We start from the raw sequence: 19,945 nt of genomic DNA, 5'->3' as shown, positions 1-19,945 counted from the left end.
GAAGGGCAGACCAGCAGTTCGAAGTGCACAGAGAGGTCCCCAAATTACTCCAGCCTGGGGTACTCTGTGTCTTGCATTTTGAGCATCATGCTTACAGGAAAACTTAGGAAGAAAAAGTGAGCTGAAACAGTTGGGTTGGGAAAGATCAATAAAACTCAAACTTTTCAGATTGACGCAAAATTAGCATGGGGGAGAGAGTGCAGTGAAGTGAGGAAAGATGACATTTAGAATCAGAGCTAAAATCAAATCCAACCCCAGCCACTTAGTAGCTGTGTGACCTTGCCTAGCTTACACAATCTTAGGACTGCCAGATTTCTTCATCTATAAAGTGAAGAAAATAATTATTTTGGTAATTAAGTAGATCAACATTATAGAGGACTTGACTCCCAGTAGGTTAAAACAAAAATTTGAACTACTGTTTCTTTTTGTACCATGTAGCCTATTAAGTTAGTTTTTATTTTTTAATCAAAGTCCTTTTCTTTCTATAGAAAAGCTTCATCAGTGTATTATCTGTTTCATATCACAGTATGCTTTGTGTTGGCTGATTATTCTTTGTGGCTTGATGAAAAATGTCTTCACATTTTTAATTTGATTGAATTATTCTATTACTATGAATAGACAGTCTGTAGAGAAATAACAATTTGTCTCCCATTAGCAGAAATGAGTTTCACATCACAAACTTAAATTATCTGTTGAACTTCTTTTCAAGAATGGCCTTTAAAAAAAATGATGATGATCGCACAAGTACAGTAACTTTTTCTAAGCCAACAAGACAGAGGATTTAGAATATAGATAACTATCTTTTCAGAGAAAGAGAAAGCAAATAGCAAAGTCCCATTTTAGACAGCTTGTCTTTCTATAGGAAAGCAGGCTGGGAGCCTCACCTTACACAGAGGCAGCCCTGATGGGAAATGAAAGAGGTCTCCCCAACGTACAGATAAGCACGGACACGATCTTCTTGGAGCCAATTTTTTATTATTAGTTTTTTAGCCACTTCTTCCTCCTGGGAACTGCTGCTGATTTTATTTCCCACATCTACAGTGAAATTTAGAAAAAAATTAGGAGATCCAAGAGAACTTTCAGATATAACAAAACTTTTTCCTCAGGTAGCAGCAAATGCTTTACATAAAACAAGCAAACAAAGATAGTTAGGAGGAAAACATTGGTCACATATTAGTCGATGAGCACAAAAAGAGTAAAATTCATTTTTAACAATTTCTCTGACTTTAAATCAAAGCATGTTTTAACATTATTTCAAACTATGTTTTTCACTTAGCTATCACAGTAGTGTTTGCCATTGTTATTTATGAACCCCTGTGTAGGAAAACCTCAGTCTTCCTCCTATGTTTCTCCCTTACTCTTACACTACTACCACACTCACAACACTTCTGGCACCCCATGTTGGGAGAGGAGTTCCTCTCAACAAGCAATTCTATGACACCAGCTGGTGTCCTACAATGTAACTCAATTTTGACACTATCTAGCTGGAGATAGAGTCAGATCCCACAGGTTAAGGGCTCAGTGCCATGAGACTGCTCCAATTGCAAGTAGTAGGTCCCAGGTTCCCCACAACTTCTGTTCACCTTGCCTACAAATCAGAGGTTTCCATGACCTCCTCCCCCTTGAATTCGATTATTTGCTAGAACAGCTCATAGAACTCAGGGAAACACTTAATTTTACCAGTTTATTAAAGGATATGATAAAGGGTATAGATGAACAGCCAGATGAAGAGATATATAGGGTGAGGTCTGGGAGAGTCCCGAGTGCAGGAAGACCTGTCCCTGTGGAGTTGGGTGTATCACCCTTCAGGTACATGGCTGCATTCACCAACCTGGAAGCTCTCCGAACCCCATACTATTGGGATTTTGTGGGGGCTTCATCACATAGGCATGATCAATTATTAACTTCATTTCCAGCCCTTCTTCTCTGGAGAATGGAGGGTGGGGCTGAAATTTCCAAACTTCTAATCATAGCTTGGTCTTTCTGGTGACCAGCCCCTATCCAGGAGCCCATCCAGAGTTATTTCATGAGAACAAAAGATACTCTTATCACCCAGGAAATTCCAAGGGATTTAGGAGCCCTGTGTCGGGAACCAGGGTCAAAGACCAAATATTAGAACAAAAGATGCTCCCAGTGCTCTTACCATTTAGGAATTTACAAAGGTTTCAGGAGCTCTGTGCCAAGAACAGGGGTCAGAGACCAATATACATATTTCTTATTATCTCACAATCCCAAATCAAACATTTTTCTGTACATGGACAAATACTATCTGCAAATTAGCACATCACCAGAGTCTGCCCACAAGTATACCTAATCAATTATTTATGATTTTTTAATGGTCATTCTTGTTTTTCTAACTTTAATAGATCTTAACCAAAAACTAATAATAAGAGAAATATGAGAATCAAAGATATAGTACAACTACATGGGAGACATCACAACCAAGCCACTGGACCAAAGGCTACTCTTCTTTGATTCGATTGTGGTGTCTGAGCCCTATGGTGACTGAGAGGTGGAGAAAGACTGGAACTAGGGTAGAAGGAAAAGAGGATGGACATGAGCCAGACTCTTATTCAAGGCCAGAGAAGATACTCTTTTTGTTCCTTAACTCTTGTTAGAATTCAACCCTGCCTCCAATTTTGGCACTTGAAAATAGTCATGGCATCATTCATTCAATAAATAAATCAAAATTACGTGCCTACTATATGCCAAGACTATTGAAGGTACTGAGGATGCAGCAGGGAACAAAACAGGAAAGGTCTCTGTCCTCAGGGGGCTTACATTCTAATAGAACCAGGACAAAAAAAATTAACACAAATATAAAACACATTTCAAAGAATGGAAAGTTCTAAGAAGACAGATAAAGAAGGGACGGGGGTAAAAAGTGATGGAATGTGCTATTTTAGGTAAGGTGACAGGGGAAGGCTCTTTGAGGAAGAGATCTTTGCAAGAAGCTTGACTGAAGTGAAGAACTGAGCCATACGCATGTCTAAGGGAAGAGCATTCCAGGCTAAGGGAACAGCAAGGACCAGATGCTGAGGTAGGAACGTGTGTGGGGTATCCTAGACCATCTGAAAGGCCAGTGTAGCTCAGCCAAAGTGAACAGGAGGAAGAGAGAGAGTAGGTGTTATATCCTTGGTAGGGAGTTCTGATTTTACTCTGATCAAGATGGAAAGCCTTGGAGGAGTTCAAACAGGCAGTATCTTGCTCTGATTTTGAGTTTGAAAAGGTGATTTTGTTGTTGTATGGAGAATGGAGCATGAGGGAGCCCGAGGGAAGCTGGAGAATTAGGCAGAAACTTTTGTAACACTCCTGTGATAGATGCTGATGGCTGGACAGGTGACAGCAGTGAAGGTGGTTAGAAAGGTCAGATTGGGGCAGGGGGTTATGATAAGAGTCAAGGATGACTCCAATTTGGGAGCCAGAACAATTAGAAAAATGGTGTTGCCATTCACTGAAGTGAGGATGTGGGGAAGGAACAAGTTTGTGTGGTGGGGAATCAAGACTTCAATTTGGGACTTGTCACACTGGATTACTTTGTTAGACAGCCGAATGGAGTGTCAAGCAGTCATTGAGATACTCAAGCTAGATGTTTAAGGGAGCAGTCAGATTTCGATATTTATATTTTGGGCACATCAGCATATTGGCAGAATTCCAAGCCACTTGTCTATCTGTGGTCGTCCAGGAAGTGAGTAGCGATAGGAATAGTCATCAGCCTGGAGAATTGACCTTCCTCACAGAGATAAGACTTCTTTTCTTTTCCTATGTTTCCAATGCAAAGACCTTTAAAGGAATAGTCCCAAGAAATGTCTGCAATCTTAGAAATCCACTAGTCACTAGGAATACACGTGTCTTTGTAAATGGCAGTTACTCTCTAGAGCAGAAATGGTGTGGTGATAACTCAGTAACCGAAGTCCATCTTGTCTTCTGAGTATATGGTGCAGTGGAAACTGCTCTGGACGGGGTGGTTGGAATCCAGTCACTTATATTCCCAGAGTCTCAGTTTCCTCATTTGCAAAATCTAGTGTTTGGATACTTTCTAAGTTTCCTTCCTGTTTCAAAAGTTGATTCTCACATTTTACTATTTATTTATTATACTCTACAATGATAGATAGAATATTTTGGTTGTAATTTACTTTCTCTCTACATATACACCCACACATACATATATAGAGAGAGAGAAATATAGTTTTTAGAACTAAAATTTGGTCTAGCCAAATGCTTTTCAGAACTCATATGCCATTTATTAGTCTTATATTCACACTGAAAACAGTTTTCTCCTTCTCTCGTCTTCTGATTTTCTGGACATCAGTGCTATCAGGGATAATCCAATTGATCAGCAGACTTGTGTTCATTGACCTGTAGCTGTGAGTCCAGAATTCCAGAAATTCCACTGACAGTTACTGTGCTGTTTTCTTCCAAGATTTAACAAGTGCTTTTCTGCTATCAGTTCTAACTTGTACAGTATATACTGTACTATCTTTCATTTTATCAAACACTGTAAACACGGAATTAGATACGATTCCCAAAGGCAGTACTAAACTATGCAGGATCCATAGCAAGCCTTCAGGACAAGTTAGAGCATCATATTCTAATTCTCTACCTTAGCTCTTCCCCAAGCGTTAACACCAAGGTTCCCTGAGGTCATAGGGAGAAGATGACTGAGGGATTTAGAGTTAGTCAGTAAATTAAATCACAATGTCAAAAAACTTATAACACCGACAACACAATGTTTTCACTCCTTTTAAACTCATGCATTTATAAAGCATATTTAAGAAGGAATGCATAAAAGATGGTTGCTTAAAAGTGTTTCCTAAACAAGCTAGAACATTTATATAAAAATTTGAGTTTTTTTTTTTTTCTTTACTTAGCCCCTATCTTAGGCTATTTGGTGTCCCCTCACATATGTATATTTGCAGTTATGCAGTACATCTAACTAAAAGAGAAAGCTTAAAAGGAACCACGACCTAAATGTACAATGGGAAATAAATGAAAAAGAAAAAAGATGGTGCTTCCATACAATGGAATAATAGGAAGTCATTAAATATCAGACTTTGAGGATTATTTCACGATATAGGGAAATGCTTCTGATAATATTAAGTGAAAAAAATATATACAAAAACAACGTGATTTCAACATTTTTATGAAGAAACATTATATATTTCAAATTAGTAATGGTTTTAAAAGGCCAAAAGGAAATGTTGATTCTCTAAATGACAGAATTACAAATTATTTTTACTTTATTTTTATTATCATTATGATAAGTATGTATTATTTTGTATTGATAAAAGATGTTATTTTAGATGGCTCAGAAATGCAAAATCATTTGGATATTAGAATTATGCTGTAAATAATACCTTGGACGTAACAGAATCTCATTTACCTTTTCATATTGCCACAGTCTTATGATCACCTTTGTACCTGTTACCAAACAGCTCTTCATTTATAGGTAAATGTGTCTTATGATTATTTCAACAGAACTCTGACTTGGAAAGGGTCAGCTGTCCTTTTATGTAGGTCTAAATAAATCTTAAAGAAAAAGCAAAAATTATTCAATGACACTTGTTAAAGGCAGTAAGGAAGACGTTATTCGGGGGGGGACATCACAATGGGTGTAGGGACCACTGCAATGGAGTCTTGCAATGGGGGAGAGACTGGACTCAACTCCAAATACAGCATGGATAAATGGGATAGCCAAGGAGCAGGGTGGGAGTGAGTGGATGGAAAATTATGAAGAGGAAACATGAAGGGTAGTGGGGATTCTGGCTAAAGTGACCTAACAGGATTCTTGCTGAAGGCAAGAATGATTCTTGCTGAAGGCCAGGGTGATCAGACAAGACCTGGGGCAGGGTGGTGGATGAGGAGCCCGATCAGATATCCAGGGTACTCAGAAATCGGGGATTCTAGCTAATCCAATTTACCAGAATTCTTGCTAAAATTGGACAATGCAGAAACAAACATGGAAGTCCAAAAGTCAAGGCCCAGTTGAAAAATTCAGGGGAGCCTGAGTAGAGTTTGGTCAACGAGAGAATCTCTGTCAACCTGAATCAAAAAAGTCCACAGGATTTAAATGGTGTGAACTCCAGAACCCAGGTTATATCTCAAAGTTTTGTTTTATATCCATTACGGACTAATTTGGACCAAGTGATTTTCATATTCAGGATATACGGATTAGACACTTGGTTTGAATTAATCCAAGTGTGAAGCCTGCTCTTTTGGAGTCTCAGAAACTAAGGAGTGGATGTGTAGATAACAATTCCCCATAATGCATATTTCACATTAATTCATAAAATATAATATGTAGCAGCTGTCAGTGTGATATATTCATATGTAAGTATAAATATTGTTATACAGTTGTTAAATGAAGCAGAGATTAACCTTAAGACACATTATCTCTGATTTTACTTTTATTCTAAGAGACTGAAGGTAATTTCTGTGCCTGCTTATGCTCAGGGGAAATCAATCTATACGCTGAGATGTAAACAATCCAAATACAGCGAGAGGAGGTAGGGGAGGGATTACACAGAGTCTGTTTTAAATACTGAAAAGTGAAACAGATTTTTTAGAAGCCAAAATATAAGCCTCCAGTTCTCCCTTTCTTGTTTAATTTTGCAAGATTTCGACACTAAATGAATATAAATTTAATCTTTTCACGCATTTTTAAAATTATAGTCTTAAAGCATCTGTTTTATGATGGTAGCCTCCTTCTTACATTTTAGGTCCCCAGAGGGCAAGAGCTATGTCTGCTTAATTTGAATCTATAGTGTCTAAAATAATGTCACTTGATGGCAATTATAAAGACGATGGTAACTCTGCTGCTGCCTCTTAGCAAAGGCTCAAGAAAAATCCATCCCACAAGCCTAAGACACAGTTGCACTGAGGCAACATATTACTAGTTCATAGTAACTGCAGCCACTTTCCAGAAAGGCCCCAAATCATTTTGAAAGTACAAACAAGAGGAAGAGGTATTAAGGTATTCACTCCAGGTGACTTTAGGCAACACATTAATTCTGGAACATGAATATAAATAAATAATAAATACAATAGAATTCATCCCAATCTATCATAGAACTTCTTTGACAGCATAAAAGTCAACCAAATAATTCAGAATAATAGGATTTTGACAAAACAAGACATTTATCTATTCCCAGAGAAACATATTGGTCACACAACTTATAAATTGCCGATAGAGGTTTCCATCCATCACCAAGATTCCCATCTAATGACAGGGAAATAATTACCATACCTCTACCATGCCATGCAGTCTTTTGATGTGTCAGGAAGTGAAACAATGCATAAATGCAGCCTCAGTGTGGACAACCTGTGGGGTGGGTAGACTTTTTTCACTAACAGCATCTAAATTCTCTCATGACTCAGCACAGAGTGTTTGTCTGTAGTTGTTTTATGATTTCAGGAAGGGGGCTTTCCTGGAAGAGAGAGGTTTAATCTTGGACCTTCCTACAGTCTATCACAACTCTTTCCCCACTAACACACCCAAAAAGAATATGCTTCCTAATATTTTTAAATAACAGTGGATTAGAAGCTCCAGATTTAGTTCCAACTCACTGGGTCTCTTCAGCTTAAAAATAGAATTTCCTCTAACCTGAAATGTGCAAGCATCTGTTAGCATTGAATTTGAATATTTGAATAAATGAATTGGGAATATGTTCCCAAATTTTACATATATATTTTTTACGTATATATATATGAGAGATAAAACCTGCCCAGAAATGAAAGAGTGAAAATCAACTCAGATCGAAAAAGAAACAAGGAAACCTGCTGTTAATCAGGCAGTGAGGACACACACAAAAAGCCAGCTGTGCACTCCCAAGGCCCTGCAGCAGCTGGGGAATGCCATAACAACCCTCCCCTTGAGTGACTGCTGCTTTGTCACCAACGACGCTGGAAGGCCCACTTTGCTGTAACTCATCTATTACTGGCGACAATCAATTGCTAAACATCCCTTGCCTCGTGACTGCATGTCACAATCACTAGTTAATCTTCATTTAACCTAACCCCGCCTCGGAAACAGCGAGTAATCCAGAACTGATCTCCACTGGCTTCCACTGGACTCTCCTCAAAACCCTTCACTGAGAACCCAGACCTTGTGAAAGACACTTTCACATGTCACGCAGCATTCCCAGGCTCTTCTGAAGGGCCCTCTCTCGCTGCAAGTCAATAAACCTGATTTTATCAGACTACATGCTTGCCCCTAGTGATCTGTAACTCATCAGGCTTTCACAAATTGGAGGTTTGGCTGAGACCTTCTCAATGCCATGGATCAAGACCCTAACTCAGTAATGATGTGCACTTTTGAGATGCCTTGAATCTCACCTACTCCAGGATTCTCTGTCCCCAGATGCATGAGTTTTGCACTAAACCAGGGGTCTGATGACCTCTTTGGCTCTTCCGTGTCAGGTGTATTATTTGTCTTCCAGGATTTGGGGGTTATAAATCTGACTTTGTCAGACTATAAGTTTGTTCCTGGTGGTCTAGGGAAAAAAAAAAAAAAAAAAAAAAAAATATATATATATATATATATATATATATATATATATATATGTGTGTGTCTGTGTATATATATATATAATTATTTCCTCAGTTCAAAGATAAACTGTTCTTGAGGTTAGCACAGATTTAGATATTTAAATTTTTTTTTTTTTTTATGCTGAGGAAGATTCACCCTGAGCTAACATCTGTGCCAATCTTCCTCTACTTTGTATGTGGGTTGCTGCCACAGCATGTCTGACAGTGGTCTAGGTCCACACCCAGGAACCAAACCTACAAACCCGGGCCACCAAAGGGGAGTGTGCCAAACTTAACCACTAGGCCACAGGGCTGGCCCCTAGATATTTAATTTCTGACTTTAATTTTAGTTATTCAGTTGTTTGTATTATCTTTTAATATAATGGATATATTTATTATGATGATTTTGCTATGACAATGAACTCAATAATCACAAATAAGTTAGAAAAGAGAATATACATATACATGTAAGAATGGATATAAATAGAAAGAAGAAATAAAGAATTTATGTGGTGGCTGTGTGAACCGCTCTTGGAAAATTCATTTTCAGAGAATATATCTTTTTCTGAGATTTCTTGATCACCTTCATAAGAATAATTTTATTGCTCTTTTATGATTACATGAATGATACATCTTGGCCCCTTTATTCGCTAGATAACTTCCTTTTTTTTTTTTTTTTGAACAATCAGACAAGAACAGAGAAGACTCGGGCTGATTAGCAGACTTTTTTTTCTTCTCAAACCACAATTACCTAAGATCAGAACCCTCTGATAATTTGTGCTGCTATTTTAGGATCCAGTTTCATTCTACAACTGGCTGAAGCATGAAATGAACTGAAATAAACTGAATTGAATGGAACTGAACTGAGATGAATTGAAATAATGTGATTTCCAGTATACTTTATGCCCTGAGGAGAGAGCAAGTGCCTCACCCATCTTCCTCCCAGAGGTCCCAGCAGAATGACCAACCCATACAAGACTCTCAGTGTGTGGCTGTTGAATTTCACTAACAGCAATCTATTTCTCTCCACGTAATCCACCGTGGTTTTACCAAGGCTGAAAATATCCTGAATTACATTTAGAGACATCTGTAAGCTAATTGCCAAAGCACATAACTTCATTCAAATATATTCTTTTTTGCAGTCAGATGTGAGAAAACAAAATTTAGAAAACAAGCCAGAAAGGAAATGAAAACTTGAATTCTCAATATCAATTTTCCCCTGATTTATGTGGTTTCCCTCTCCTCATCCCATTGACTGTTTCTTCTACTCCCATCCCTGTAATTTTTCTGTTATTTATTGAATGTTTACAACATGCCAGTCAACGTGCTAAGCACTTCCCATGCGTTATCACATTCGATCTTCAGAGCAGGGCACTGTTATTAACACCATTTAAGAGAGGAGGAAACAGACTTGCCCAAGGCCACTCCACTAGTTAGTTTGAACCACATCATACTTAAGCCTAATATCTAATTGTCTGAACCCACATCTTTATTTACTGCAATGGTGAAATATGGAGTAGAGGCAATGCTGTTAACACACAAACTAGCCACAGATTTACACGCAAAAACAGGGACTCGGAAAGAATCCAACACTATTTCTGCTTCCTCCTCCATCTTTCCTCTCTTCTCCACCTCACTGCCTAAAAGTTCTCCCAACTCCTGATGCCAACCCCGACCTCACTCTCCTTCTATCTATCCTTCTCTTTTATCTTGCTCCACCCAGCCCAGGACTGGCTTAAAATTATGTGGGAAAAACTACTTCATAATCCCAAAGACAAGAGTTAGTACGCTAGCTCGTCTAGAGCAAGATTTAAAGTTTAGTAACATCTCAAACCAAAATCGGTTAAGTGAGCATCGCAATGTTGTTTGCACAAGCATCGCTTCAAATATCTGAGAGGACAGGACGGAAGGTTATCAGTAACTTCCCTCCAGGTGCCTCGATAAACTTAGGCATGATATATACGAATAAGCTAATAAACATATTACAGTTTTTTTCTTAACCATATAAACAACCCACATATAAAGTCACATCTGAGTTTCATGACATTTTTTTTTCTGTCTTGGTTGCTATCAAGTTCGATCACATTTCGATTTGTGACTCATCAGATAACGAATTTATATTTAGGAACAGAAAATCATTTCACTTGATAAGTATGCAGGTGTTGATGCTCCAAAGTACCAAATACCAGATGCAGATGCTGAACACTCAATTTCATGGCAGGATTGACTATTTGAAGATGCTCTGGGATCTTGAAGCTTTCTGAAGACTCAATTTTCAAAATAAACGTTACCGTTTCACCTAGCAGATCAGCAAATCATTCTTTCATTATAAATCTCTTTTGTTGGGAAACAATTTACTCACTTGAATTCTAGGTAGCGTGCTCACTGTAATGTTCTTCTTTTCCACAGAAATCCATTAAAAACAAATCCACGATCTTGGCAGATTAGCTGAAAGATTAATGTCAGACTTCTTAAAAAAGAAGATTACCTGGGCAGAATTCTGACTGAACAGCATGTGCTTTCTCTCTTTTCTTTTTTTTTTTTTTTTTTTGGTTCTTTTATTCTGTCTTTTTTTTTTTTTTTTTTTGTAGTTTGGTTTTTGTTTTCATCAAAGTTATAAAGGCACAGGGTTGAAAGAGGCAAATAGTTCTTTTAAACACATTAGGAAGAACAACGGAGTCCTGACACCAGTGTCCAATGTATATGTGCATTTCTCACTCTCTGGTGGCAACCATTTTCAATTTATAACTTTTTCTTATTGTTGCTCATAGTTAGCTCCATAACTCTAAGTAGCTTATACTACTCCTTTTGATATTTCTATTTTAAGAATAAGCTATTGACTTTCCTCAATGGAAGATGAAGATTCTGGTCTCTCAGTCCTCCCTCAACTCCACCAGCCTCCAGTAGCATCTCACACTAAGTTTGATTAGATTACTATTCCATACTTACCTTATTACAAGTATTTATGTAAATTCTGGGCCATACACTAATCTACAATAACTTATCCTTTCTTGTCGCATAAGATTTTTGTTTTACCTGGAGTTACTAATTGTCACATTTTTGTTTGCTTAGTTTTGTACATACCTATTGCTAACTCACTTGCAAATTTTCCCTCATGTCTAAACTTCCTCTCGGAAGTGTCAAGCACATGAGGTATTCTTATCAAGTTCACTTCACGGGAGACATCTCCTTCTGACCTCTTCCAGTCTGGACAGGTTTCTTCCTGGGCCATCTCCCCAGGTGGCTCTTTCTTAACCACTAAAGTAAGGTTGGAATCCTGTGCCTGGGTCCCATGTCTTCCTCATTGTTAGTTTAGTTTATTTTCTGGTGGAGCATCTCAAGATAATCCTAAAAAAGCGCGTGTGTGGGAAGCAAATTTTACAAAGCCTTGATCTGAAAATATCTTTATTCTTGGTGGTAAATCATTTTCCCTCTGGATAGTTAAGGTATTACCCACTCACTTCTTGCTTTCAGTATTGTTTTTGAGAAGCCTAAAGCCATTCTCATTCCTGATCCTTCATACGAACCCTGCCATCTAGAAGCTTGTGTGTACTTCTCTTTGCCCCAGTATCTGAAATTCACAATTAACTGTTTTTATAGATTATGCTGTGCACACGATGGGCCCTTTTCATCTACAAACTCATATTCCCTAATTCTGGGCGATTTCTTGAATTTTTTGCTCTGATAATTTCTTCTCCTCTCTTTTCTTTTTTCGTTCTGTTATTCAGATGTTAGAATTTGTAGCCTAATCTTTAATTTTTTTTTTTTTTTTTTTTTTTTGGTGAGGAGATCAGCCCTGTGCTAACATCCGCCAATCCTCCTCTTTTTTTGCTGAGGAAGACGGCCCTGGGCTAACATCTGTGCCCATCTTCCTCCACTTTACATGGGACGCCGCCACAGCATGGCTTGCCAAGCAGTGCGTCGGTGCGCGCCCGGGATCCGAACCAGCGAACCCCGGGCCGCCGCAGCGGAGCGCGCGCACCCAACCGCTTGCGCCACTGGGCCGGCCCCCCTAATCTTTAATTTTTGTGTCTTGTCTTTCTCTCTTATTCTCCTGTACCTCCTGTTGAATATTTCGTTTCTATCATATTCTTATTTCCTGGAGATTTTTTTTTGCTGTTGTTCACTGATTGTTCTGTTTATACAGAATCTGTTTTTATTGCATAGATACCATATCTACTCTTATCTTTCTGTTAAAATGAGTGTTTTTTTCTCCCTGCATAATCTTGGCTTCTCTCAAGTTGCTTTTCCCTGCTTGTTTATTTTGTCCCCTGTCTTTCTTATTAGAAGCTTTTTTCGGATGACTAGTGATCTTGAAAAGTTTACATTTAAAAAACAAAAACTGATTGGAAAATCCATGCCTACTGATGAGGTTTATCAGCTGTGAACCGTGACCTTCACTACATGGGGATCTGCTGGACCCTTTGTTTGGAAAACTTGACAGCAGTACTCTTTTCTTCCATTGGTCTCGTCAGATTGACTAGTCAATCTCCTGCCTTGAGGCTAAAAGCCTGACCCTCTGTTTGGGGAGGCAAAGTAGGGGAGATTTCGGGTGTCTCAAAACTCAAGATGTAAGCTTTCACTTAATCCCTTTGTTTATAGAATAGTATCTCCACCCTCAGTTCTTCTTAAAGGCTTCCCTTCCAAGACCATCTGTTTCACCCAGAGTCCTGGCATAAAACTGATGGTAATTCAAATTAGATAACTTAAAAATGGTTTAATAGAAGGACTCTTTACAAAGTTATGGGCAGTGTGTAAAGTGTATAAGGAAACCTCCAGGGAGAGTGCTTTACCTCTTGTTATTACCACTTGTAGGCCCAAGGGATGAGGGAAGGGGAAGGTTGCTAGAACCTAGAAAGAGAAAGTTCTATAAAGAGGCCAACTTCTGAGGAACTGTGACCTTTAGTGGAGGGAGGAAGTCATCCCAAGGTGACCTCATGGGGAGGGAACTTGGAGGATAAATGCTCTTACTTTCTTGACAATCTCTGATCTGTCATTGCTCCCCATTGGTCAAACCCAATGGGAAGCCAAAGGACAAGGGGGTCCATTAATTTAATCCACACAGATCAGCCTCTTAGGGCAAAGGAAGGGCAGAATGCATCTAGAGAGACACAGGAGAGATATCTTCTCTAAAGAGAACCTCAGTATTAGGCTAGGGTGAGGCATACCAGCCATCAGGTTGTGTGGAGGAGGGGAGATATTCTGAGGGTCTAACTGCTTCTTAAACTGAATTCTCACCAACCCTCCTATTTTTGGTCATATTTTTTCCAGCTTTATTGAGGTGCAATTGGCAAATAAAAATTGTGTATATTTAAAATATACACATGATGATTTAATATATGTAAACAATGGGAAATGACTACCACAATCAAGTTATTAACACATCCATCACCTCATATAGGTACAATTTTTTGTGTATGGTAAGAACACGTAAGATCTACTCTCTTAGTAAATTCAGGTATACAATACAGTATTATTAACTATAATCATTATGTTGTACATTACATCTCGAGTACTTATTTATTTTATAACTGAAAGTTTGTACCCTTTGACCAACATATACCCATTTCCTCCTATAGCCAAGCCCCTGGCAACCAGCATTCTACTTACTGCTTCTACGTATTCAGCATTTTTAGATTCTACATATAAAGGAAATCATATAGTATTTGTCTTTCTCTGTCTGGGTTATTTCACCCAGCATAATGTCCTCCATGTTCATTAATGTTGTCACAAATGGCAAGGTTTCCTTATTTTTAATGGCTGAATAATATTCCATCATACATATATACCACATTTTCTTTACTCATTCTTCCTTTGATGGACACTTAGGTTGTTTCAATATCTTGGCTATTGTGAATAGTACTGCAATAAACATGAGGCTGCAAATATCACTTCAAGCTCCTGATTTCATTTAATTTGGATATATATTCAGAAGTAAGCTTGCTGGATCATATGGTAGTTCTAGTTTTAATTTTGTGTGTGTGTGTGAGGAAGATTAGCCCTGAGCTAACATCCGTTGCCAATCCTCCTCTTTTTTGCTGAGGAAGACTGGCCCTGGGCTAACATCCATGCCCATCTTCCTCCACTTAATATGGGACGCCACCACAGCATGGCTTGACAAGTGGTGTGTCAGTCTGCACCCAGGATCTAAACCTGCAAACCCCAGGGTGCTGAAGCAGAGCATGCTAGCTTAACCACTATGCCACCAGGCTGGCCCCCTAGTTTTAATTTTTTGAGGAATCTTCATACTGCTTTCCATAATGGCCGTACCAATTTACATTCAATCAACAGTGCACACTGGTATTTTTTTCTCCACACGCTCACTAACACTTGCTCTCTCTTGTCTTTTTCATAATAGCCATTCTAACAGGTGTGAGGTGATATCTCATGGTGGTTTTGATTTGCATTTCTCTAATGATTGGTGATATTGAGCACCTTTTCATACAACTGTTGACCACTTGTATGTCTTTGGAAAAATGTCTATTCAGTTCCTTGGCCCATTTTTGAATTGGGTTATTTGTTATTTTACTGTTGAGTTGTATGAGTTCCATATATTTTAGATTTTAACCCCTTATCAGATATGTGATTTGCAATTATTTTCTTCCATTAAAAAGAAAATAACTTTCTTTGCTGTGCAGAAGCTTTATAGTTTGATGTAGTCCCACTTGTTTATTTTTCCTTTTGTTGCCTGTGCTATTGGTGTCATATCCAAAAAATCATTACCAAGATCAATGTGAATGAGTGTTTTCCCTATGTTTTCTTCTAGGAGTTTTATGGTTTCAGGTCCTATATTTAAGTCTTTAATTCATTTCAAGTTAATTTTTGTGTGTGGTATAAGATAAAGATCCAATTTCATTCTTTTACATGTGGATATCTACTTTACATGTTTTACATGTAGATAACACCATTTGTTGAAGAGATTATCCTTTCTCCATTGTGTGGTTTAGGCACACTTATCCAATACTAGTTGACCATGGATGCATAGGTTTATTTCTGGGCTCTCCATTCTGTTCCATTGGTCTATGTGTCTGTTTTTATTGTTGTTGTTGTTTTCCAGTTTTATTGATTTGTGTCTGTTATTATGCCAGTACTATACTCTTTTGATTGCTATAGCTTGTAATGTACTGTGAAATCTGGAAATGTAATGTCTCCAGTTTTGCTCATCTTTCTCAAGATGGCTTTGGCTGTTCAGGGTCTTTTATGGTTTCATATGAATTTTAGGACCAATTTTTCTCTGTCTGTGAAAAATGCCATTGGAATTTTGACAGAGATTTCGTTGAACCTGTAGATCCCTTTGGATAGAATGGATATTTTATTATATTTATTTTATGAACACAGGATATCTTTCAATTTATCTGTGCCTTTTTTAATTTCCTTCATCAATGTGTTATAATTTTCAGTGTATGAGCATTTCACCCCTTGGTTAAATTTATTACTAAGTATTTTATTCTTTTTGGTGTTATTGTAAACGGGATTCTTTCCTTAATTTTTTTTTGAATAGTACGTTGTTAGTGTATAGAAATGTAATTGTGTTTTGTATGTTGATTCTGTATTCTACAACTTTACTGAATTCATTTATTAGTTCTAACAGTTTTTTAGTGGAATTTAGGATATTCTATATATAAGATCATGTCATCTGCAAACAGAGACAATTTAACTTCTCCCTTTCTGATTTGGATGACTTTTATTTCTTTTTCTTGCCTAATTGTTCTGGCTAGGAATTCCAGTTCTATGTTGAATAAAAGTGGTGTGAGTAGGCATCTTTTTCGTGTTCTTGATCTTAGAGGAAAAGCTTTTAGCTTTTCACTACTGAATATGATGTTATCTGTGGACTTGTCATAGATGGCTGCCATGGTCTGAATATTTGTGTCCCTCCAAAATTCATATGTTGGAATCCTAATGCCCCATGTGGTGGTGGTAGAAGGCGGGCCTTTGGGAGGTGATTAGGTCATGAGGGTGGAGCCCTCATAAATAGGATTAGAGCTCTTCTAAAAAAGATCCAACACAGCTCCCTAGACCCCTTCTACCATATGAGAACACAAGAAGTCTGCAACCCAGAAGAGGGCCCTCACTCAGCCACGTGGGGACCTTGATCTCAACTTCAAGCCTCCAGAACTGTGAGAAATAAATTTCTGTTGTTTATAATCCCCCCAGTCTGTGACATTTTGTTATAGGAGCCCAAATGGACTAAGACAATGGCCTTTGTTATGTTGAGATACATTCCTTCTATACTTAATTTGTTGAGAATTTTCATCATGAACGGAAGTTAAATTTTTTCAAATGCTTTTTCTGCATCTATTGAGATAATCATATGATTTTTATCCTTTCTGTTAATCTGGTCTGTCATGTTTATTGATTTGCATATGTTGAACCATCCTTGCATCCCATGGATAAATCCCACTTGATCATAGTGTATAATTCTTTAAATGTGTTGCTGAATTCAGTTTGCTAGTATTTTGTTGAGGATATTTGTGTCTATGTTCATCAAGGTTATTGACTTGTGGTTTTCTTTTCTTGGAGTGTCATTTTCTGGCTTTGGTAACAGAGTAATCCCAGCCTTCTAAGATGAGTTTGGAAGTGTTCCCTCCTCTTCAAGTTTTGGAGTAGCCTGAGGAGGTTTGGTGTTAATTCTTTTCTAAATGTTGGAGCTAGGTCATGGGCTGCTTCAGAGCCCACAACCAGGACCAAGATTGATAGGCCTGTTACTCAATCGAGGAGTGGGCATGATTCCTTGTGGGTCCCTTGGCAATGGTGCTGGTAGCAGGTCCAAGCTAAATGGGGCTGTAGCTAAATCTACAGGGGGGCAAGGTAAGGCTTGGACCATAGTTGGCAAGCCTGCCACTTGGGCACAGGCCTACCTTCTCAAAACAGCCATTCTTGGTCTTGAGTTCCACTGAGGTTTCACAACCTCCTATCTGGATCTCAAAGCTCCCACAAGTCATTTCTGTGTCTGAGTTGTTGCTGTGAAGGGATATGAGTGGGGGACTTCCTATTCCATCATCTTGCTGACATCACTCTTTTGGCTACCTTTAACCTTACTTCAAGATGTGCCTGGTACTACTGCCAATCCCAGAGCCTTTCAGGGATTTTCTTAGGAATCAGCTTTCTCAGACTTGTCAGATAAGATGCCACTATCCTGCCTTCTACATTCTGCAGTTGACGATTCTCCTCTTCTATCTCTCCTTCCTTGAACCTTTTTTAAAAAAATCCTGTAGTTGTATTTTACTGGGACTTGAGAAAGGAGAAAGTGATTAAGACGTGTTCAATCTTCCACATTTTAACAAAAGTTTTTTTATTATTATTTTAGGAGCTGGAACAAATTGATGAGGCTTCAATGATGACTGCTACTAGTTCTGCCTGAGAGCACTTGGATGATCTGGTTAGGTGAAATATCACCAAACGCCAGTAGGGTGAATGTGACAATGTCTCATGACCAATGGAAAAATTGCAAGTGAAGAGGCTCCCGTGGAACAAACACCACCACAACAAAATAAATAATCATGGGTTTGGGACTAAGCAATGAGAAAGTGTGATTACATATTTCTGAGATGAGTTGTCCTAAATGCGAGACAGAAAAACTGCCAAATACCTTCCTGTCACACTTTTCAACCATGAGATTTGATTGAAAAACCAAGGAAAATTAAACTAAAATGGAGTTCAGCTTCCCAGGCTCAGCAGGTAGGTCTTTTCCTGGGAAAGATATTTGTATCCATTTACCCTTTTCACACCTACCAGTTAACAATTTGAAAAAGGCAAGTTTCAGCACATATTTATTCCAGCTTAAAAAACAAATATTTAACCATAGCAATATTATCTAGTGAATAATAATATCTAGATAACAATAGAGATAGTCATTCAATTAATATTCCCTATAGAAATCATCAGGGACAATAATCTTTATCCTATATTTACTAAACTTTCTTCTTTATTAACTAGGAAAGTTACAAAATTATCAGGTTTAAATCAGGCTGATTGTTCCTGTCTTCAAAAGCTATTCACAGCTACCATATACTCATTTTCCACTCAACTTCGTTGGACTTTTTAGTACATGGTCTTTGCAAGCCTAGAAAATGAGTTGTTTGATCATTTTAGGAAATTTCTCATTGCTCTCAGCATGAATAAAGTGTTACTCTGCCTGCTCATACTGAAGCTATGGGGCTGATTCAGTTATCAAGTATACACATGTGGTTTCAAATGAGGTTCCAGGGGAACTGTGGAAGCACCCAAGAAAGACTGACCTTTAGCTGCTAATACCTGAAACGCAAAGAAATAACTCAACTGACCTACCTCGATCTTACTAGGAGCAGCACAAGCCCAAGCCCAAGAGACCAACAAGATCACTCAAGACTTCATGTTCAACAGTCACACTTGGACTTGGAGCCTTCCATCCCCTGACTTATTTATTTTTCCCCAATGCAATGATTTTAATATCATTCAAGTTCTTTACTTGTGTCTTCCAAATATTATTAAGGCAATACATAGTCTACAATAATAGGACAAAAAAAATTGTTTCCTTTTTCAACCATTTATGCTTCTAATTATGCTCTCCCCTGTGAAATATGGAATATAGGATATATGCTAATATGGAAAATGTAGTCCGTTTTGCTATAATGTGACACGTTGCTTAAAATCACCAGTGCTATCCAAAATTGTGCAATTAACACCTCAGGGCTTATGGGAAAATGGGGTTGGGGAAACAACACTCGGAAACTTTGTCAGTGACATAGAAAAAGATAGAAACCTAATAAAAACAGTAGCATAATTTTATACATAATAAGTGGTTAAGAAATACACAAGTACTACAATAAATGTGGTGTGTTACCTGTAAAAGAGCTGCAGTTTGCTTGAGGTAATGGGCATAGCAAGTGGGGCAGCTTGTGAGCTATTGTGTAAGTGGAGGAGGGTCAGCCGAAATGGGAGAAAAGTTGTAACACCAGGTGTGGATGAGTGTGACTTAGAACACATGGCGACCTGAGGTCCCTGGTAGATGTTTGAGGTGTGTGTGTTTTGTGTATTCGTAAGTGGCTGTGTAGCCAGCCCTGGTGGTCTAGTGGTGGATGTGCTCTCATCACTGCAGCCCAGGTTCGGTTCCCAGTCAGGGAACCACACCACCTGTCTGTCATCTGTCAGTTGTCTTACTGTGGTGGCTGAGTGTTGCTGGAAGCTCTGCCACCAGTGTTTCAAATACCAGCAGGGTCACCCATGGTGGACAGGTTTCAGCAGAGCTTCCAGACTAAGACAGACTAGGAAGAGGAACCTGGCCACCCACTTCCAAAATAATTGGCCATGAAAACCCTGTGAATAGCAGCAGAGTATTGTCTGATACAGCGCTGAGAAGGTGAGAGGTTGGCGCAAAAAGACAGGGCAGGGTTCCGCTCTGCTGTCCACAGGGGTGCTGGAGGTCCGAATCAACTCAGCG

The sequence above is a fragment of the Ceratotherium simum genome, chromosome 32, assembly GCF_057802395.1.
Source record: "Ceratotherium simum simum isolate JZ-2026a chromosome 32, ASM5780239v1, whole genome shotgun sequence".
Taxonomy (NCBI): domain Eukaryota; kingdom Metazoa; phylum Chordata; class Mammalia; order Perissodactyla; family Rhinocerotidae; genus Ceratotherium; species Ceratotherium simum.
Note: the sequence above shows the minus strand (reverse complement) of the source record.